At 38.1% G+C, this 23,188-nt stretch overlaps 1 protein-coding gene across 23 annotated transcripts in view; it reads right to left on the bottom strand.

Moving 5' to 3' along the window:
* Nucleotides 1-23,188, bottom strand: part of LOC118249967 (poly(rC)-binding protein 3-like) — a 514,794-nt gene that overhangs the window by 312,533 nt on the left and 179,073 nt on the right. For 16 of the 23 annotated variants that reach the window (XM_050708844.1, XM_050708845.1, XM_050708836.1 and 13 more), the window contains one exon: nt 7,268-7,324. The exons of 5 other annotated variants lie outside the window; for them this stretch is intronic. The gene's annotated coding sequence lies outside the window, so the exon portion shown is untranslated. Of the gene's footprint in view, nt 1-7,267; nt 7,325-12,952; nt 13,038-23,188 lie in introns of those variants that run through there. 2 more of the 23 variants (XM_050708837.1, XM_050708841.1) reach the window with 2 other exon arrangements.

The following is a 23,188-nucleotide window of genomic DNA, read 5'->3' as shown; positions in this document are numbered from 1 at the left end:
CTTGTGATATTACTCTTTGGCCAGTATTATTATTTCTATCTGTCTCAAAAAAAGAAAAAAACACAAAAAGAGCAATTCAGGCACTATGCTTTATCAGAGGCGGGGCTGTGTAGGGTGAGTGAGGAAAACACGAGAACATCCCATTAAACCTGACCTCCGCACATGTAGCAGCACTGACCTGGACACAGATGCTGCTGTGGGCACTGGCACTCTCTGGGGAAGCTGCTGATCTTTTGAACTCCTGCTTGGAAACAAATTCCTAAGGTGACCTGAAAGCTTACAGGTCTGCACAGCTCTAGCACATGTATAGTCTACATGATACAGGATATGTCCTGATGGAGAGACAGCATTAGGTAACCAGTATTAAAGGAAGAGCAACACTGAAGGGAAGGGTGGAGGATGAGTAAGGAGGAGGAGAAGGAAGGAAGGAGAAGAAATCCCCAAAGGAGAAACCCAGGAGATGAATTAGTAGAGAGGAGAGTCAGTGGATTCGTTTTCGCTTGTCTGCCCAGACCTTGGTAAAGCTTGTAGGCTCAGCTTACTATATTTAGAAATGGATGTCTCCCTGCAGGTTTAGTCAGTGATTTGATCTTGCTGCAGGAAGAGAAAGGGTGAGGACAGAACATCCTCCTGCTCCACCAGCACTGAAATTATATTTTAGATACATCTAAGTCTGTGCCAAAATAAAAGACTCACACAGTTTGGAATCTGGACGTGGAATTAAATATACTTACATAATTTCAGCATTAACGGTTGGGCATGAAAAAGCCATTCCTACTTCCTGATCAAATCTAGTCTCTGAAAGCTGATGTAGTTTCCCAGAAAAAGCTGGCAGGTAGGCTGGATTTCACTCTGAGATACCACTACTCTCCTTCACTCCACACCCCACTATGTCTTTACAATAGAAACAAACCAACAACTGTTTGCAAATTACCAATAAAACAAATAAACGTCTTGCTTTTTAGTAGCATGTTTTAGTGGTGGACTTGTCAGTGCTAGGCTAAACGTTGGACTAGATGATCTCAGAGATCTTTTCCAACATGACAGTTATGATTCTATAATTCTATGAAAACATAAATCCCAACAGATTTTTAATTCAAACAAAAACAATAAATGTGTTTCTGACAGAAAACACACTCCATTATTTGGCTGTGCCATCTTTATGCCAGCTGAACAAGGGAAAATTGGGGTTAAATTAAGAGATGCTCTTAGATACTTGATACCAATTCAAAGGTAAAGCACAGCTGGAAGAGACAGCTGCCTATTAAAGCCAATAGGAGGATAGATGTATTCTGAGGGAGAGGGGAGGGGTTCCTGCTTGACAACATTAAATTCAAGTGGTCTGCAGGGAACTTTCACGTTGAGAGCACTGAACAGCAAAGGCTGTCCAAAATTGATACAAATACATTGTCAAGCTGCTGTGACAGACCCATTATGGGTGAGCAGCTTAGCAAAATGAACTTGATCTAAACTGTCTCAAAATACAAATGCCACAAGTTCAGAAGAACTTGAGCATCTGACTGTCCCAACCACTGCTGAGGTCAGCAGGAGAATGCTGGCAGCAAAGAAAAGTGGCACGTCAAGGAAAGCCTTGTCCACAAAGCCACCACCCAAGGAAAGACCCTTTGTCACATGCCAGTGCTGCCACACTGCAAGACTACGCTTTTTCAAACAGACATGCTCTCACAGTTGCTCTCTTCTTGTCCAGCTACAGAAAGAAAATTTTAATGCAGTTACAGAAAACAAGCAATACATCTGTTTTCATATGCAGATTTCCCAAGTTACATAAAAATCTTACAGCACATGTCAATTTTTATTGTCACAAACTAATGAAAGATCAGGAAAAGAATGATGACTTAGTGCTGGCAGTGACTTGAAACTTGTTAAGTTCCATTTCCACAGAGGTGTTAGAAGTAACGCTTGCGAACTCATACTTAGCAGTATGCATGTGATATGTATGGGTAAGTGAAGGCTAAAGCCTCAGTTTAGTTCTCAAACAGAACATCCAACACAAAAATAAGTTTTACAATAACAATTAAGGACATGTTGCAACTTTTATTCACAGTTATGAGATTGTTCAGGAAAAAGTGTTTCAGCATATGCTTATGTCCCTTTAAAGTCTCAAGAATGTGCTTTAGTGATCTCTGCATCCATGGCATCAGTGAGTAACTCAACAGCAAAATTCAAGGGATCTTCAGAACAACCACAGGTGGCAGGATGGGGACTGAGAAAAGGTGAAGTATATTACTGCAGCTCTTCAGGAGGGCTTTTCTCATACTGTGATGAATTTATTAGAAAATACGGAGTCATTTACAAGATATCCTATTATTTATTTCCTTTAAAGCAAAAAAGCTTTATCCCTCTTTTCAGATCTATCCACCCATTGCAAGGGAACGGCCAGAACAGGCACCAGAATTTCAGAGATGTCTTGGTAATTCAGCACAAGATAAACATTGCTGTATGTGTAGATCCAAGTGTAGAGACATAGGAAAAAGCACATCAGATCAAAGGCTTAACCAAATATGCCCTGTTAGCCAACAGTAGACACTGAAGTGTGGTAGGTGCACTCATCGTAAAACTACAGACTACTCGTTTATTAAGATTAAACCTTGGCCTTGCTCCAAATTACATGTCTGATGCCACAAGATAGGAAGAATAACAGGGATTCCCTCTTGGGTGATGACCAGCTAGCCCCACACATTGCTCCACTGATGAACTACTACTGAGAAATCAGGCAAAAGCAAAGGTTCATGCACAAACCAGGTCACACAAACATCACTTCTCTTTCCTCTCTCTTTCTGTTTTCATCTCTCCCTCTTTTCCAATGCTAGTGATCCATCTATGAGTGAAGCCTTGCTGCAGAAACACTGTTTTTAAACTCCACTCAATAAACAAACAACTGACACTATGTCTCCTAACCCAAGCCAAGCTCCAACAGTGAGTTTCATCCCACTACAATGCAGCCAATGCTTCATGGCTTGTTCCCGGGATGAGGATTCCTCAATCATGTCAAGGAGCTGGTCAATATTCATCATACAGACTAAACACTTTCTCACACGCTTTCCCAAAGAACTCTAAAGCCACCTGGGTAATTCAGCAATCACCTCTTCTCTGCTCCCGTCCCTCCCCCCAGTCACACATTTTTTAGAGCAAGCCATGCAGAGTGTAATACAATACAGATTTTATCATCTATACACCTCAAGATTTGCAGGAGTGAACATCTTAGTGCGAGTTCTAGCTTTGGAGGGTTTTTGAAGAAGGGCATTTGCTTCTTTTATACAGGCCAGGCCTCCACTGGTGTTGGTTGTTGCTGTTGTTGTTGGGTTTTAAATCATAACTAGCTATAGTTGTCATGAACTCTGATTAGATATCCAATCTAACAGACTGAAAATTTTGCACATAAGTCTCAAAGGACTGCATTAGATTACCAGTAAATATTTGATGAAAGTGCATGATCTCCAATTTTTCAGTGTGTCCATATTAAAGGAAAAGAGATATCAACTTATGGAAATGTTCTCTAAACTAAGTTAACATCATCAAGCCATAACCTTAACAGATTGGATAAAGAAAGAGCCATTAACATAAGCTGCTAGGCTTCCATGAAACCAAAGAAGAAAATAATGAGGCATCAGGCAGAATAGCATTAACTAAAAATCAAAATAATAATAATAAAAAAATTAATACAACAGCCTCTAGTATTTGCTGTGCATATAATATCAGGTTGTTAATTTTACTGATATCTTTCTGAGCCTCTGCATGTTACAGTGTCCCCCTACCAGAAACAACACTTGCAGAACTGAAATAGGCTCATTTTCAGAAGCTCTGCCTCCACTAAAATTTTATTCAAGTTTTCCTCAGTTCCCAGTTCGTCTCTGTGAGGAACAGTGCTCAATGTGCTGAACTGTAAATAGAGTTATTAGTGTAATAAATCATTCTAATAATCAATTTAAAAGCAAAACAATGTGGGAAAAAAAAATAACTAGAAGAGTGCCATTAAGAATAAAACCTGGCTATTTCTAAATCTTTTCATATGTTCAATTATACTGGTTAGCACATGCTAAGCATGTTAAAGACATCGTGTTAAAAAATAAATAAATAAAAAAGAACTGTCAGGGTTCAGCAGGATATGCTCTATGTCAATCTCTTTTTTAATGAAAACGTGTAAAGTAGATGAAGATCATCATGTGATGACTAATTCTTAAACTTGGATTGGCTCTGACTTCTTTTATATATAGCGTGTGTTAACAGTACAATTTACCTTATTCAGCACCTCTCCCATGCTTGAACTCTATGCGGAAGATGTTCCTCCATTTTTTAAACATACCAGCTATTGGCATTATTATAACACATAAACAATTGTTCACAATTTCCTCTGGGAAGTTAGATTCCCTTTTGCCATCCTTAGAGGACCTGACTGAACCTGTCCTCTACATCTCTGATTTCATATCTTTTTGCTCGACAAACTATGTAAATGGTAATTAATGCAGGATGTATCAAGGAGGGGATCTACCATCACAACAGGTGATGAAACAGTAGGAACAAGAGAAACCCAATGAACTGAGCCAGGGATAACAAAGGACATTTTAAATAATATTTCTTCACCTTCCCATCCCCAACAGCTTCTCTCTGTAGTTCCTTCTCCATAACCTCTGCCACTGGACTCTCACTTTAGGATTCGTCCTCTGACTCTTAGCTCCGTATTTTCAGCTTCCAGGAATTTCCTTCCCTGAACCAGCTGCCCGTGCTTCCCTTCTCTTTTCAACAAAGTGCTCTTCTTGTAACAATGAAAGTCTCTCCATCCCTCTCCCCACATAATGAGCTCTCTACACATCAGATCTACTGGCTGACATCTATTTTTTTTAGGACATTAATAATGGTACTTGAAAATTTTTTTATGTTCCATGAGCTGACAGTATTGCGTGCGTCATAGACTGTTATTCTGTCACCCTTCTTTGAGTTTCAGCCTGCTGCATAATTGGTGTGCCATTTCCTCAGGATCAGACCTGATGGGCCAAATCAGGCTTTGTATAAAAGCAGGCTGCCCTGAAATGTTGTGCAGTCTCCATCCCTGGAGATTTTCAAAAGCTGCCTGGACATGGTCTTGGACAGCCTGCTCTGGGTGTCCCTGCTGGAGGAAAGGGTTGGACCAGGTGACCTCCAGAGGTCCCTGCCAACCTCAGCCATTCTGTGAGTCTGTATTCTAAAGCATCGGATACTTGCTTCTGACACGGTGAGGGAAAAATTGACCATGTAATTTTAGCCTCTTTTATGGAAGGATCTATTTATAAAATGCCTACATCTTTTATGACACGAGAAGATACCTACACAGACACAAAGAGGAAAACCTCTTCTGAAAATATGAGCTCTAGGAGTGTCATCTGTTGAGATGAATCCTCCTGTTTCTGCAAGGAAGGAAAGATCCACATATTTCTGCAGGACTACTTTCCTTCCTCTGCTTCCCATAAGAAAGTAAGAATTGATTTATGCAATCCATAATAAAAAACAATACAGCAATGGAAAAACATATCCATTTGACCCAGCATTACCAATTGCTCTCACACAACACACACATTTCTCTCATCCACTCCTGCAATAGAAGCGCATCTCTCAGTCAAGGAATTCATGGTCAGACCACATTAAGTGCCTGGCTCTATAATTTATTGCAAGGTGTATTACACACATACAGAGCTATATTTTATATAGCAAAAGGTTTATTTTGGCTAGGAAGGGACGAGTTTCTGAACTAGAAATCAAAACATACAGACATTTTAGAAACTACTCAAGCTATGTGCTGGCTGGAATGGATAGCAAGCTGTTCTGGTGCTAAGTATACTATTACATATTTTACATTCCCTATTGTTAAATTTACTGACATTTGTTCATCGTCCCAATGTTGGACCAGTGCTGGCAGTTTGCCTTTGATGGTCTGTACCAAACTGTCCGAAAGATGCAGCTTAAAACAAAACAAAACAAAACCAACCAAACAAAAAAAACAACTACAATGTATTTGGTATCTTGCAGAGAAGCAATTGAAGTAAAATGGTCTGAATGGAGCTAACTCTCTCCTACATAGTTTAATAAAGTGAATGCTCTGAAGTATCAACAAGTTCTAGAAATTTATCATCATATTCATACTAGTAGAGAAAGCATTGACACTTTTCTGTACTTTCATTTTTAAATCCTAACCATAAAAAACAAAAAAAACAAAAACAAACAAAAACAGACAACGACTTGTATTGTAAATAGAATTAAAAATATCCTACCAAGAATATATATTTTGTCTAGATTGCTTCAAAAAAAAAGTTCCTCTGCAACTTGAAAAATTACATCATTAGGCAGTATCCTAAACTGGATTTCAGAGGTGACAAACTAACAGCTATTTGTCATTTCCATATTTTTGCAGATTTCCCAGAAATTTCTACTGCAAGCTTTAGTTCAACTTTGTTTATCAGATCAACTCCATCCAGTTAAATACACTTGTCTACACGCATCTGCCTGCGTGAGACAAGAAGTGCAGAACTGCTTCTGACTGCCACAACCTATCCACTAATCATTTCCTCAATCAAGATGAGGCCAACATCCTTTCAAATTTTACTCTACTCTCTCTGGAGCTGGAGCAGCCTCACATACTCCAGCCTAAATGAGACCTCTGCTTGGTCATGGCACTGATTCATGACTGTAAGGCCAAACTGGCCTGTAGCTTTATACCCTAAGTATTAAGCAACTGCCATAGACAATAAAGTTCAATGAACAGCACAATAAAAAACTCTACCCTTACTTTAGTCTGTCATTTATGAGGTAGCTACATGCTTGGATACCTTCCTTACAACACTGCTCATATGATTAAATAGATGAAGAGAACAGAGAAGAGAAAGAGTGCCACTAAGTAATTTAGCATCACTATTACTACATCCAAACACTTAGTTATCTTTCTGTGAGCATGTGCTCTATGTACCAGTTATAATGGATTTTCTGAGCTGTCTCCAGATAAGACCAAAGATCCTTTTTCACACTAAAATATCTTACCAACTTACTCAGCAACCAGGCATATTGAAGCTACATTTTGTGTTCACTTGTCTCCTGACACATATCGCTTCTGAAATAAAAGCTCATTAATAATAATATAAACCCTGGTTTTGAAGTGTCATTTGGGAGAGAGCAAAAGAAGTCAGATTTTCATTCCTCCTCCACCAGCACAGATGCAAAATAAGTAGGATAATACATCTACTTTGCACTTAATACAATAAAACATGCCAAAATAACTTACCTATCACATCAGATCTCCATGAGCCAAAATTCCACCTCAATCCGAAGAAATCGTGACCTGTTGGATATGAAGCGATCCATTTTCACCAATGATAAAAACTTGTCCTCCTCTACAACAGGCTAGCCAGCCATATATTTTTGTGGGGAAGAAGAAAAAGCCTTTTGTCACCACAGAGAACTTAGCGTGCCAAAACTTCCTCCTTTTTGCTTTCCATTACAATTCAAATACTAACAGATATCTTACATTTCCCAATCAGCAGTCTATATTGTTTTAATCTTCATAGAGACTATTCACTGAGATTTGTATCATTAGGATGATGGCATTTGGTTCCAAGAAGTGTCTCAGAGAAAATTACAACCCCCCCAAAGTTTACTGATTAAAAAAAAATAAAATTGTACACACAAATTCTTACGGTGCCAATAGCACCCTTTGAACAAACCTGCAAAGCCCAGAAACCAAAATGTTTCTTCCCTCTTCCTTTACTTCTACAGTTTTTTTGCTCCTTTCTAAAAGAGTCTCTCACAGTGAAAATTCAAAAGAAGGGAATGGAAAAGAGGGGGTATGGAAAGAATTAATAAGGACTGTCAGGGAGATGAGAGAAATGCCATTATGTGTGTGTGGTTTTTTTGTTTTTTTTTTTTTTTTTTTTTTTTTAGAAAATCAGCCCTCTGAAAATCATAACCATCACATAGATTTCTGATATTCATACAGTCTAACTGGGATTTAGATCAGTTTTGCTGAAATTTCTATAAAACAAGGCAAATGAGACTCTCTAGCAGCCAGTGTTCTCTAGAAACAAGCAAACATTAGCAGTCTCCAACCTTCATTAATGTATGTAAAACGTATTGTCAACGTTAAGATTGTTCTCAAAAAGAAAGTGTGTCAAGTTTCAACTCACGCTAATTTTCAACTAGCATGAAAGCAATATAACATGAAATTTATGCAATGATACAATACACATAGTCTACATCTTTTGGTGTACAGAGTTGTAACGTACTATGTTAATCGCCTCTAAAGTGAAGCACAAAACATGAATCCACCTTTACTGACTTAAATTGTTTCACTGACTCCACTTAAGTAGTGCAAAAGATCTGGTTTCAGGGTAAGCTGAGAAAAGAAACACAAGTCAAGAAAGTTTAACCTATGACACCAGCCATTGATTTTTCACTCAATTTTTTATTAACACTGGCCTTCCTATTTTTCCCTTGGTCATATGGTTGTAGGGAACTCCACTACATCAGAACGAGGTCAGTAAGCAAAAGCACAATCCCATTTCCACTCAAGTGAGTGGAAAAGCTTTGATTAACTTGATAGGAAGTTATAGCAGAGCCTGAAGAGCAAAAGATACCCTGCATTTTTTTTTCTTTAGGTAAAAATTAAAAATGTAAATATTTTAGAAAAGAGGGGAAAAAAAGCAGGTATTTGGGAGAGTTGAGAGAGGGGAATATTTGTGGTTTTGTTTGTTTGTTTTCAGAGGAGCAGGGTTGACTCATAGCCAAGTGCAAACAAGAAAGTAAAAACTAACATTGCATTATATGCCACAATGGAAAAACAACAACCTGGTTTTATAATGCATCAGGAAATTTCCTCAGAAATAATGCCGGCACAGCACACTTGCAAGGCAGAAAGAGGAAAAAGATGCAGAACTGAATAAGCAATTGGGGAAGGAGAAAATTTATAATGGATCAATTAAAGACCATCAAATTTCTAATACTGCCTGTAAGAAAATTGCTTTGCTGAACACTTACACCTTTGTATGAGAACACTGTTAGTTCTTTCTGCTGATTTGCACCAATTGCTTGCTATTAAAATGATTTTCCTAGGGAACATTTCAATCATTGAAATAGATGAGCTTATAACTAGCTGGACAATGCTCTGCAGCTCAGCTTAAATGCATCCACTGTTTTAAAACAAACAGTCCAAAGCTGTTTTCCCCCTATACGTGAGCTATATATCACTTTGTTTTCCATTAACTTAGTCCTGTCTCTTGAATAACTTTGAAGTAATGTTTGCATTAGGTCCTTGGAAGGAGTCAAACTCTTTTTTAATTATGGAGATAAAGGAAATGAAACCAGCTCCTTTGCTCCCCTGCTGTTCTCAGGGGGATCTATCCCTGCTTTTCCCTGAAGGTGTACAAGTGGTGCGGACATCGGTGGGTACTCCTGGGAGTGAGGAGGTCTGAGCAGTGTACCCCCTAGTAACAGCCTCATCTCAGATGGGCTTCCACAGCCTCCTCCTGTGAGGATCTCAAAACATTTTAAAAGTTGAGTGGCAGTATGAGCACACTGGCACATCGGCTTCACATATAAGAAGTATTTGCTAAAGGCTGAAGGAAAAATCTTAATGCTTTAGAACATTTAATATCTTTAGGAGTGTTACTCACACCACTTTTTTCATCTATAGTGCCTTTACCTTTATTTACATTTTTGATTAGAGGAAGGTTTATATGAATCAATCTGACCATAACAGAAATATATCCTATTCAGTCGTTGACATATATGGCCATAGATATTATTATAGATAATAAATAAAAATCAAACACTAAGTTTAATCCACTATATTTTTTGTCTTTTAATTTCAAAACTTATGCTTTCATCATATAAAGAGCTGAAATATCATTTCATTTTTAGATCAAGATGGAGTTCATGACTCAATCTTCTTTTCCCTCTTCCTTTCCAAAGACCACCACCTTTCAGTGCACAGCATGCCATTATGCCATACTAATGAGGGGAAAGTTCCCTGAATGAATTCTATTAGATGTGCTTGGTGCTCTGTTTGTCTGCAGTACATCTGTGTACAATAGGGGACATTTTATCTTTGGACTAGACCTTAAGAGAAACCTCCTGAAAGCTGATACGAATACAAACAGAAAAACGTGCAAGCTGCACAAACCAGCATCCAATTTCTTAAAAGAGTTAAAGCTTCCAAAAAGATTAGTTTGGTCAGTAATATGGACAATTCAGCATGCAGTGCTATTCCATTTTTCTCTTAAAGTAGTTTTATGCTTACAGTGTATTTGTAGTTTTTTGCAGCCTTAAACTAAAGGTCCTCAACTTCAAGTTATTACTGCATGATGTCTAATACAAAGCATTAATTTCCAGTTTCAAGTATGGGGAAACAGTTACAGAACAAATACCATGCTGCCTCGGAGGACACAGGCTAGGTAAGCCACCACATAGCCCCTGTGCAAAATGTTCAAATGAGACACTCGTGATGAGATAAGGAGAGCAAACCCCAATGACCCGGTCAACAGCCTGCTCCCTCCATCTCAGGGAACAGACAGGCAGACACTGGGAGTCATGCAAGCCAATGACCTTGTGGGATCCCTGTGGTGGATCCCCCAGCCAGTGGATTCCAAGGGCTCCTTTGGGAGATTTTGCTAGCATGGGTTTTAAGAGAAATCTCATGAGGCTGCCTTTCTTTTTACTCCAGCCCATAGGATGATCAAACCCTGCGATAGAGCCATTACTGTTTCATAACAGCGGTGCATCAGGAGATAGTCACTCAAAAACAACAACAAAAGAGCTACAACACAACACATGTGGAAAGATGAGCTCTTGGTTTAGGATCTAACTTTACTTTTTCGCCTGTCATACAAGCCTGCACACTCTACTGTAGTGATCAACTGCAAGATAAATCCCACTTTGTCCTGTTTCCTAACCATGAAGCACTAAATAAGTAAAGCACTAGATAAGGATGACTTCTTTTATCCAGTAGAGCAGGAGACTATTGATAATTCATTTAAAAGGAAAGAAATTTAGATGGAAATAATAATAAAACCTGACAGTGTTAATGAAAATAACATAGTATTTTCTTTTACAATGAAATTTAATATAATTGAAAATTTGAAAGGTTTGGGACTGAAATTCTCTGCTCAGAAGTTACAGAACAAACTTGAACAATACAAGCTTTTCCAAGCCCGTTTTCACCTAAGTCTCATTATATCCGTGGTTTTCTGAAAAACAAAACCAGAACAGAACAAGAAAAAACAAACACCAAACCTAATGCCCAAGCCCAAGAGGTTAGCTAGTTTGGATTGTTTAGCTTCATTCTAGAGAACACACCAATGAGCTTCCAGTTTCAAAATATAAACATATATCCACAAGGAAATAAAATTTCAAAACCAAATTACCTTTTTGAGTTCCTCCCCACCAAAAAGCAAATGAAACCAAAACAACAAAAAACTTATCAGATAACAATTGTTCACCACTGAAGATTTAAACCTGAAATCCTTTAACTTAATAAGCATGTGGCCTCCATTGTTTTGTATGGTGTGTAAGAATTTAGTTTGCACAAAGGAAAAAAGACAGAAAAACACCTTGACCAAACCATTGCAATAAAGTTTTAAGACCATTTTACAGTGGAGCCAATGAAAAAAAATAGAGGATCTGTCCCTAAGTAACTGAGAATATATATATATATATTTTTTTTTTTAAATAAAAACAAACAAAAGTAGTTTTACCAAGCAACATTTGGATTTCATAGTATGCATTTGGGAATGCTTTATCTCTAAACTCTGAAAAGACTGCAGTGTTTTAGAATGGTGTTACAAGGAGCTGGACCTTGTTAAAACACTAGCATGACTCTGAGAAACATCATAAGTTAACACATTTGGATAAATACGTAAACAAGGCAGAAGTGGGGGAAGGAAAGCAGCTTTGCATCTCAATTATGAAAGGCTAAAGCTAAGATACAATTGCTGAAAGTATCAACGCCACAATTATTTACATGAGTTCAAAACTTTTAACTACCATAATTAATTAAGATTTTCCAGTATCATAGGTAAACTCAAATAGGCTGCAACGATTATGCACACAGATTTCTGATGTAGCAAAGTGAAAGCTAACAATTAAAAATGCAATAGCTTCTTAAAAGGCTGGCAGCAGTTGTGCCCTGACAAACCACTCATTTATTCAGAGGCTTCCTGAAACTCATAGGAGTCTTGCATCTATCAGGCACCCACAAATCACATAAAGAAGGAATGAGATTAGACATACTGCAAAGAATTACAAAGCGAGACTGGAGCTAATGACATGTCAGGAAGAGCATTAAAATTGAACATTTAAAGAATCACATGTGGATCAAAAACAAATACACGAGTTTGGTCAGGTCTGTGGAAGTGCTGAGCTGTGCTCTCACAGAGCGTGGGGGCACACTTTCACCAGTGTTTTCAGGTTATTTATACTGATGATTTATACTGATGTTTCATAGCTCTGTTTACAAGTCAGTGAGAGCTCTGGATGCTTGAAAACAAAAGCCAATTTATAAAGCACCTAAATATATATTTATATACAATTAAACATACATTTAAGTTCCAAATGGCTGGCAACTTTTTAAACTTTGGGTTAGACCGTACATGTGTCATAAATCTCCACACCCTAAGAGGTTCTTATTTCTGTATTTCTTTTCCTCTTAACTCACAAGAAAGCAGGAAAAGATTAAAAAAATAATAATAAAAAAGATTGATCTCTAACTTTTTACATATAAGCAGCTTATTTTTCTTCAGGTAAGGTAATTATATGCGTAAAACAAACAAAAAACCTAAATGAGTTGATGTAGCAGCAACAAAACACTTCATTTTCCCCTACTCTCCCCCATAAACTTATATATAATCTCAGAAGTATAAAATTGTAAAGGGTTGACATACATCCAAAATACTGATGATTTTTAAGAGTCTTTCTTTACCTTTCAAAACCCTTAGATAATTTGTAGTGCCCCTGCTTGTCAGATTTCAGAATCCATGATCACAGCTGCGCATGCTGGGTCTTTCGGCCTTTCAAAACAGACATACAAAGGAAGTCATGGAAATAATGCCTTAAATAAAGGGGTCGGTATTGTCATACCCACTGAACAAATTCATTTACAACCACTGACTAAATCCATTATAGGTGTTGGCAGCTTTAGATCTATGTATTGCGTTTTGGTGAATAAATGCCACTACATATTTAGCCTTTATAGAGCAAAGCTTTTATTTTGTGTATAAATCTGCGTTTAATGAGCCTTGAAAGAGATGATTGCTAAATAACAGCCTGCTGCATTCAAGCTCAACTGCCTCCAATTATATTGTTTATAATTATATAATTGTACAATATAAAGTGTGTCCAACAATCCCTCTGTTTTATTACTGCACAGCACTATGACACTGATGTAAATCACCTTTCCACTTTCACAGTCAGCCCCTTTCATTTTGCTTACTCAGCTGACAAAAACACACACGGAACTGCACTTTGACTGTTGAATATATCAAACCAGCTTACCAGCCTCAGCATAAACGTGAAAATAATGGAAGTGGCCAACCCACAAAGCAGAAAGGGGAAAGAAAGGTATTGCTAGATAAAAGAAAATAGGAAAAAAAAATAAATTAATTCAAAATGATGCGTATTGTTTTTAAAACTGTTTTCTTAGGGTGTTTCTTGTTAGCAGTTGCTTCTGAATACACTGCCTATCCAAAATTCCCATGACAGTGGGTGCATTGGCAGGTAATGTTCTTTGCATTGTTCTTTCCAAAACTGCTATATGGATACTGCAGCATTTGCCATAACGGTGCTAAAATTAGCAAGGATTTTATTAGCAAACATGTCATTACGCTGTTAAACGCCTACACAAACCTGTCTTCTTCCCCCACCTCCATCAGAATGGAGCAACATTTCTTCTGTTTCATCATTTGCAAACTCATCCAACTTTTAATCGGTTAAGCAATCTAATATACCGTCACTCAGCACATACTTAGAATAATTCCTGCCACAGAAATTCTAGCCTCAAAGTCATCCAGAAAACTCTCTTTTGACTTAGCAGTGATGGCATTTCATTACTTTGATATTACTTGCTGGGCATACGTTCTAGAGTAATAAAATCCCTGTTTTCAAATGTGAGGTAAAGCCCTCCACCTGCCCCCTATTTTCGCTTCAAGCACACCATCTAGACAGGATTTTTTCCTTTCCTATTTGGCCCGCAACCCTCTCAGCCCCAGTGCCTGGCCCATTAACCAGCGAAGCTGTGGGACCAGAGTTACGGGGCAGGAGGGCTCCCATCGGCCTCTCCATCAGCAGAGGGTGGCACGCAGCCACCTGCTAACTTGCCCCTCTGTCCTCTTGGCTGCCTCTAAAGCCACTGCTCAGAGTTGTTCCAAACTCCTTTTTAAAGTCCTAAACTTCGCCGTACTCCAAATCAATATACTAAATTTTGCCTTGATGATTGGAAGCAAGGATGCTTTTAAGGTTTTCAGTGCCATTAGATGGCAAGAGGTTGGGCCCTTAAAAGTGGCCTTTACGCGTAGGGCTTCACATCCTCTGAACTCCTCCAGTTTCTCCTCCTGCCTTGTCAGCATTTACACACCTTTGAAACTTTTGAGCTTGGAGGGGTGTTTGCAGTCAGACGCCTCTCTCTGTGCTTTATGACTGAAATAGTTATCTTCTGAAATCTACCATTATTATTATTTTAACAACTTGGACAATTTCCCAAATTGGAAGAAGTTGTTTTAAAGCTATGATTAATTTTTTCAAAGTTTCCAATTAAATCACAGCAGATACTTTTCCAAGTCAATTAGTTTCAATACTGCACATCAGTTTTCTCTTAACTAGAGTCAACGACTGCAGAAAAACAACACACCTGAACTTCTCTTAGATTTAGATGTTGTTTTGGAAATGAATACTAAATTAAAAATTAAAATGTGATTACAATTATGCAGTTATTTTAAAATAATAGTTGCATCATATTCTTTGATCTTGAGGAAACGTTTCACCATTATTTATCAAACAGCTTACCCTTATTTGCCATCTCTTATAAAGATTCTTCAAGCTATGATCTTAATATAAACTCTTGTATGGTATAACAAACTTAAGAGGAAAAACTGAATGTTCCTTTCACAGTCATTGATAAAGGCCACTTCCCACAACTAAAAGGTATAAAGAGGCAGTAGCTAAGAAGGGAGTAGAAAAAGAATATACATTAAATATCAAAAATTTTGCTGTGAAACAGAAATCCTGTCACTCTATATATTCTGGACATACTAAGCAGGTCAAACAGATCTCAACTTACTACATGCCTGTGGATTAACTGTTAACTTCCACAGGCACTGCTACTATATGCAGCAGTTTTCTGCTTGACTCTTCCTGTTACCCCAGAAAAACTTTCTTATCCATTTGGAAATGTCCAGGGAAACATACATGTTCTGTACACCTCATCATATGCAGTTTAAGCCCTGACTTTGCAAAAAAAATAAATAATGAAGTCTGAACCATAATCGCCTTGCATAATTTACTATTTTTCATAAAATATGAAAAACAAACACACACAACTGAAAGATTCCACACATTTATGTGTCATTGCACACTCAGCAACAGTGCTGTTGAAAAACAGCTGCTGGTTACTTTGACTTCCAGCTCAAACAATCCTTGAAAAAGTGATCAGCTGTTTAATGAATTTCACATAAATTAGAGTAGTTTCCTTCACAAAGCTGAGGCATTGGAGTAAAATATTCATACTTCAACAACTTCATCAGTCTCTCTCTATTTATGAAAAAATGTGTATCAGTGTATGTAAATTTTTCACTTCTCCTTGAACAGTCTTGCACCAAAACTTTGCACAACAGGTTGCTTTTATTTTTTACACAAAAGGATTTTAAACACACTTCAAACATCCCTATTTCTCAGAAAAACCAGGAGTGTATGACTGAAAAAATGAGTTCTTTTTTCTTCCCCCGTTATTTAATGGATGTTCATTGACTGAAACTGTGGTGAAAGTAGAACTCTTTATTTACAGGTCCATCAAGTATGGTATGCCCTAATTTGACTCTGTCAAAATCTTGTAGATGCCACTGTGTATTTGAATTCATAATAGAATATGAAACAAAATAAATCAAAAAAAATCAATGAGATCCATTTTAACAGAACATGTTAAAGCATTTCTCAAAAGAAATGGAAATGAATAAAGAGGAAGCAAAGACAGAAGAAAGGAGTCACTCTCTATTAGATTTTGTTCTGTACTGAGGTTCATGTCCTTGCTGCCAGCTGGTAGGTAATACATTATTTCAAGTAAGCAACAAGATACATCTCTTGATCAAACACTCCAGGACTGCAACAAAAATTTAGAATTCCAGTGTTCAAGTCACTGTTTTAAAGTATAGTCCCTGACTATAGTTCTTTTTTAAAGAAAGTCCCTGCTTTCTCCCCACAACCCTCTATTTCCTCAAAAAAAAAAAAAAGTTTATGAAAACACATAATTAGCATAATATTTAAGGCTGTTGAGTATTACAGGCAGTCATCCATGATATTGTAGATATAGGACATACAAGTTCACACTGACTGTGCATGTCATCTGTAGATGTGATTAAACATGAAAATACACAGAATAATGGCTTTTTCATTTCACTTGTGAAACAAATGGCTGAATCAAAAGCCTGAATTCCTCTTGGCTGTGGTACTGATCGTTTCTGCCATATCAGAATCAACTGGCTTTCCAGATAGGGTTCATCTGCAAGCTTACCAATATTAGCATTCCAGGATCTCCATTTTCCTCATTGACCTAGCTTATTTCCATTAGCTATTACAGAATAAAGTCTCTCTACTGCCTCTGAAGCAGCCTTAAGTGCCATTCTTTGGCCATGCTTTCTCTGTTTGGGCCCTGAGCAAGGAGAATTACTACACAGAGCAATATGATTGCTCTTAGAACATTTTAAGTCCAATTTCGAACTTCACCCATGCAATCAGATCTTGGGTTATCTGTCAGCTGCACAACAGCCTGCAGTGCCAACAGTCACATATATGGAGCTTGTCCCCAGAAGTGTCCTCAGCTCTTTGGAGCAAGTGCTTCCTTCTTCTGGGGTCTCAGCCCCAGCCCCGTATGCTGCTCTGTCCCCTCACATTAATTACTTGCCTCCTAAAGCAATTTGTCTTCTTCCTGGGAAAACAGCTTCCCCACGGGTAGCTCCTCACCTTACAGAAAGGAGAAAGGACAAGCCAGTTCTCCCCTGGGAGTTTATGTGGCCTCTTTAAATTCCTCATACATCCCCACTGGGAAGCTTCTCTGAAACATTTTCAAGACTCTGGAGTGTTCTCCTTTTTGAAAATGCTGATGCTATTCCTGTGTCTCCTTTCAAAGATTTTGTCACAGTTAAGACAGGCAGAGTTTCCCCTCTGGGTGTATCAATATTCCACTGCGCTGTCAACCAGGGAAGTTTCCAGTTCTTAAAGCATAAGCTACTCTAAAAAAGAGGCATTTGTCTTACCTGCCTGTTACTTTTCAGAAGTTACTAAACTCTCATACTTCACCGGTCTGCTAAAAACATTCATCTGATGTTTTTTTTTTCATGTTGATAGTACTGATTCTGTTTTCAGTTCTGTTCCACCATACCAGTGTTTCCTTGCCTGAAGTCTTATGGGTTCTGGCTAGGCTTGTTAGCAGGACTCTCTTGCATGAAGCAGGATTTTTTTTTTTATTATTATTATTATTATTATTATTTTGACAAAGCAAAGTGAGGAAGCATAGTGTCCATGTACTGAAGTAGCTCTTGAGGAATAATGCCGGTCCAGTCAGGCTTCTCCTTATGAAGACACCTTTTTATCTGACTTCTGAAAACAACTACAGTGCAGAGACACCTGCTGTGGCTGTGCACAGAACTAGCTTGGGTCCCAGGAGGGTTTTTATGTCCTCTAGCTTCACACTGCAAGAATGGGACTCTACCCCTTCACCCCAGAGCTGGCCGTGGAAGCAATATATCCATACCCACACACATCTGAACTTGATCTGTCAGAAGGGAGATGAACTGGCATGAGGCTGGCCCCCTATTGACTGCAGCACTGCCTCCCACCCTGCACTAAAGTGTCATCACTTTGAGGGAAGCACAGTCCCCTCCCTGCTGTTGACAGATTAGCAAGAAGAGGGTTGTGCACTTATTCTTAGCCATAATGGTGGGAGAATATAAAAAAACCACTGTAACTGAGGGTGGAGAGCATTTTTTAGCTTCCAAACTCCAGCTGTACCGACACTGCAGTTTCAGATCCAAGTCCCACAATTTTCAGGATATAAGTGGGAAGAAGGGGAAAGGAAGCTTCTTCCTTGGCATCTGACACATGCTGATAGATGTTTTCTCTATGAACATTCAATGAAGAAAAAATTAAATGCAATTGTCTGATAACATCAAAGACTTCATTAACTTGCTACAAGACAGGATAAGTATTTCTGTGTCTTGCGGTCAACTACTGCACTGCAAATTGTGATCCAGGATAATTTAGCACAGCTATGGTAAGCTTAGAAACTAAGTACAAATGTGTTCAGATTTTTTTAATAGATTGACTTAAGGGGATACTGAGTCCCCTAAAAACATATTATTTTGCTGCAGTTCATATCACAGCCTAATTAACTCTATTTTAAAACACATAGATCAACCACATTTAGATTAACACAAAAGCTCTAAAACAAACAGGTTTTCATACACCTTATAAATGTTTATATATATCAGGATGTTTCCTGATGGAATATTCCTGTTGCTCTTATACACCCCCTGCTTAAAAAATAAAACATTAAATTAAAAACTTTCATCAAGATGTGAAATTGGGAAAAAAAAACATACATAATCAGAAATTTTTTTGCTAGTTTCCAAATCTAATGCCAAGTACAAAAAAAAAAAAGAAAATCTGGTATTGATAATATAAAACATTGCATCCTAAACTGAAGACGAAGTTGCTGTAACCTGCATTCCAGCCTACAGTCACAAAGGTGTTATTCAAAAAATAAAAGCAGGGTTTTAATTATTGAGTAGATGCTAGTTTGTTGTCTTTTAAACACAAGTGACAGTGTAATCTAAATGAATTTATTGGATCGATATTGAAACCGCTACGAGTAAGAGGTCTCCCTCCTATTCCTGTGCACAAAGCTAACTAGTCCTCCCACAGCCCATCATCAAACATTATGGTTTTGATCTTTGCTTAACCTGAGACTTGCCCAGAAGAGAACAAAAGCTGAGAAACCAAGGGCAGCAAATTCTGCTATAAGCAAAGACTTTCTTTATTTACTATGTGGAGCAGAAGACATCTGAAAATACAACTCATTTGATGAATGAGTTTTCCACATAGCTGCCACAGAAATTCTTTATCAGGTGAAGATGAAAACACTAGACAACAATTATGCAAGTCTGCTCGGTGTAAAGAGTGTCCCAAAGCCTTAGGTTCAAGGGGGAAACTTTCTCATTCCAAGAAATGTTGGGAGGTGCCACACACAGGCACTGCTACAAGTGCTGGTATATGGAGGGGACCATAGCATTCTGCTCTGTGAAGGCTGTGGCTTGGATGAGGCCACGAAGGACGGTTCCTGAGAGACTGCCACAATTTCCAGAGGTGTTCATAACTGCCTGATTAACCCTAGGGGCCCCTTCTGCCTCCAATGATGGCTTAAAGCATTCTTATTTTTCATTGTATTTGGCTCCCAAACTTGCCTTGTACTTCTGAAAAGGCAAGGGGGAAAGAAAACATCTATCAGGATACTTCAGTACAGATTTTCCTTGAAGAAAAGCCTGCAATATCAAATAAGAAAGATCAGTTCCCTGTAAAATGTTAATAATGCATAATAAAGATCTTTCAACCTTAGGCTTCAAGGGCAAAACCAATGCAAAGATTTTAAAAGATTCTCTAATATGTTGTAGATGTGGCTATTTTTTTTTCTCTCTCTCTCTCCTTAAGTGAAAAAGGACTTTAGGGTTCTAAATCCAAGGGTTTTCTCCCCAGTTTACAAAACCACATTCTTAATACCCGGAGGGCTCTTATTCACTTTTTTCCTAACCTGATTTATGAGGTCATTAGTAATAATGATTATTGTCAATCCTTCCAGTGCCATAAAAATGTTGTTAACTTCATTTAAAGTGAGTTCTATCACTTCCTCTGCCCTATCTATCCTCTAGCTTCCATTTGCATGGATTAGTAACATAAAAGAAAATCAGGAAGCTTTTCGAGCTCAAGGACTACAACTATAAATTTGTCTCTCAGAAGAAGTACATGGTTGCACCGGCAAGTTATAAAGCCAATAAAATCACTCCTAGTATAGAAAGTTTCACAAATAATTTTCAGGCATCACAGACATGTTTTTGAAAGTTAGGTGAATTTTGAGCCTTACTCCTTATGAAAATTGTAGGTCAAAATCCCAGACATAAATCTTAGTGACAAAAAGTACTAGTCTTTTTTGATACAATTTTAAACAGCTATGAGATGGGGATTAGGAAGACTTCCCAAAGTTAGAGGTGTTTACTTTTAATTAGCAGTTTCCAAAAACGGTGAACTTCTCTTTTGTACGTTTTTGCCAGTGGGTAAATCCTGCATTAGTTGCTACTAAGGTTGAAGCCCACCACCCACCACTACTGCAGAGCAGTGAGGGCACTACAATAACATCCTGGATTTGGAACATCATGCTGTTTAACGACCTCCTGACAGTACCCCTGCGGGATTCACAGATTTTATTTAAGCTCGCAATAGCACGCTGACTTACAGAGTTGCATTTTTTTGTTGTCAAATCACATTCCATAAACCTCAAGACAGCCGTTCAACCCAGACACTAAGATCTAAATATAAATAAAGCATGGAGATGGGAGATGTTGAAGAAACGCAGTCACTCCTGGCAGGTTTCCACAAAAACCTCAAAGACATGCATAGCTGAGGGTAAACCCTATGTTTTCCAGATCATCTGAAATCTGCTCAATTTTTCTGAGTTTTCACTCCGAAAAATGAAGGCACAAAAAGGTTTGACTGATCTCACGTGAATTCAAATCACCGTTTTGAAAAGCTAAAGTTCTGACTAGTGAATCTTTCCAAGTGATTCCTACTAAATAAATAAATAAAAACACCAGCAGCTCAAATAATACACCATGCCTGCTTAAAAAATTCTTCACAATATGAAGATACTATAGGATACTATTCAGAATGATTTCAGCCACTAACCATTCCCATACTTCAATATTCAGCCAGGTTATTCCACTGATTATCTGACATGATAGAATTGAAGGCTAAAATTAAATATACTAACAATGTGAAAAATTGTGCACTCCCGTGGAATATCTTGTCACCGTCCTGTAGATATAGTCATCACTAGCTACAGGTTTGACTGAAATTTTTTTTTTTCCAGAGAAAGTCAAACATTTCCAGAGGAGTGGTCCTGCCACATTTCCTGTAGCAGTTCAACTGTTCTATACTCATACTTGTCTTCATCAGGATTCTCTGAAGCCCAGACTGGTTGGAAATGTAGAGGTATCTTGCTACTGTATAGCCTGGAGGAGGCTAGACCACTTAGAGAGCTGAGGCCATAGCAGAGTAGCCAACAGCTCAATGCCCTAAGCTGCAGCTCCAGGGGACATGGCAGTAACTCTACGAAACAAACATTTTAAATTGCATCTTTCTTAGCTGGAAAAAAAGAAGAGAGGGGATGTGAGAAATTATACATTTGGCCATCTGATTTTTCCCCTAAAAATATCTCAAAGCAGTATGCTTTTTCGGGATTAGAAGGGCAGTGGAGATTAATTGAAATCCTTACTGCCAGAAAAACAACATCAACATGTAGTTTTATCTGCTAGACTACACCTATTTAATTCTGTCAGCAGATAATTCTTAGAAGAATTTCCAAAATATCCAAGGATATGCAAAATTGCACAGGCCAATTTTTCTGAAGGAAAAAGATGTTTTTACACTATGCTGCTATTCAATTACAGATTTTCAGACTGCTCTCAGTCTGAAAATAGAAATACTTCAAGCAGATCAAAATAGAGAAACAATTATTTTGTTGTTTCAAGTTTCACTACTACATCTCTATAGTAGAAGTCAAAATATTTCAAATCTCTTTGAATGCATACATGGCGCACAGTACCTTTCTTACAAAAGCCACATCTTTTGTCACAGGTTTTCTATTGTCTTAATAAAAGAAAATGAAAATAAGAGGTATATCAGTAATTTACCCTACTTCCAAAAAAAAAAAATCAGCTAAAAGAAAAGAACTGGGGTGTTTGAGCAAACAAAGCAGTAACATTCCTTATAAAACAGTGGGATTAAATTGTTCCTTGATGCCTTGTGAAATACAGTTCTTCTGAAATACAGGAAACTAAGAATTTTTTTTAGCTGACAATTCCTGAATTATCAAATTAGCAACTAATGAAATGGTATTACTGTATCATTTTGCAGTCAGTTAAGCAGTAAAAAACAGAACATGAAGAGTGAATCATCACAGCACAACTGTGTTGCAGCAGATTAACATTCTTGCAAATGGCAATGTAGTGCTTCAATCCTGAAAGTATCACTCTCTATCACATGCAACAGTGGAGAATCAAGGTGCCATAAGTACTTCTAGTGGCCATTAACAAACCCCTGACCAGCAATAGTGAACATGCCACTGAGACAAACTCAGTAAAGTTTGGCTATAACCTAAGCTGCTGAAAATCCCCCTACAGTTTTGGTGACTTTCATTATCAACCCTCCTGTAATTCACCTCAGCAAGTTTCTAGCACACACATGAACGGATGCACATATTTTCATAAACAAACTGGATAAACAGGAGTTATATACTTTACTGCTTGATGAGGTGATAAGTTATGTGTTGAGCTGGTGAGTGCCAGTAGGAAGTACATGTGGTTTCTCAGTCCTCAGGCAAACCAAGCACCCCACTCCTATTTCCCAGCAAAACTGGCTGCAAGACGAGCAGGGACATTCAAAAGCTGCTTGAGTGCTCTGATCCAGGTCTACAATTTGGGCATGTGTCAGGAATTCTGAAGACTTGGTCTTGGACCTTCTTAAAAAATGAAAAAGACTTGCTTCCACCTGGTGGGGATGATGAAGTTGATAAAACCAGTGAGGGGAAGAAACATGCATCTCTATATTCAGCCACCAATAAGGACTAATAAGGGATAAGGCTCCACCCCTTACTGAAGTGACCTCAGTGGACCACTGCGATGAT

The sequence above is a fragment of the Cygnus atratus genome, chromosome 2 (assembly GCF_013377495.2).
Source record: "Cygnus atratus isolate AKBS03 ecotype Queensland, Australia chromosome 2, CAtr_DNAZoo_HiC_assembly, whole genome shotgun sequence".
Taxonomy (NCBI): domain Eukaryota; kingdom Metazoa; phylum Chordata; class Aves; order Anseriformes; family Anatidae; genus Cygnus; species Cygnus atratus.
This window is presented reverse-complemented; position numbering and strand designations above follow the sequence as displayed.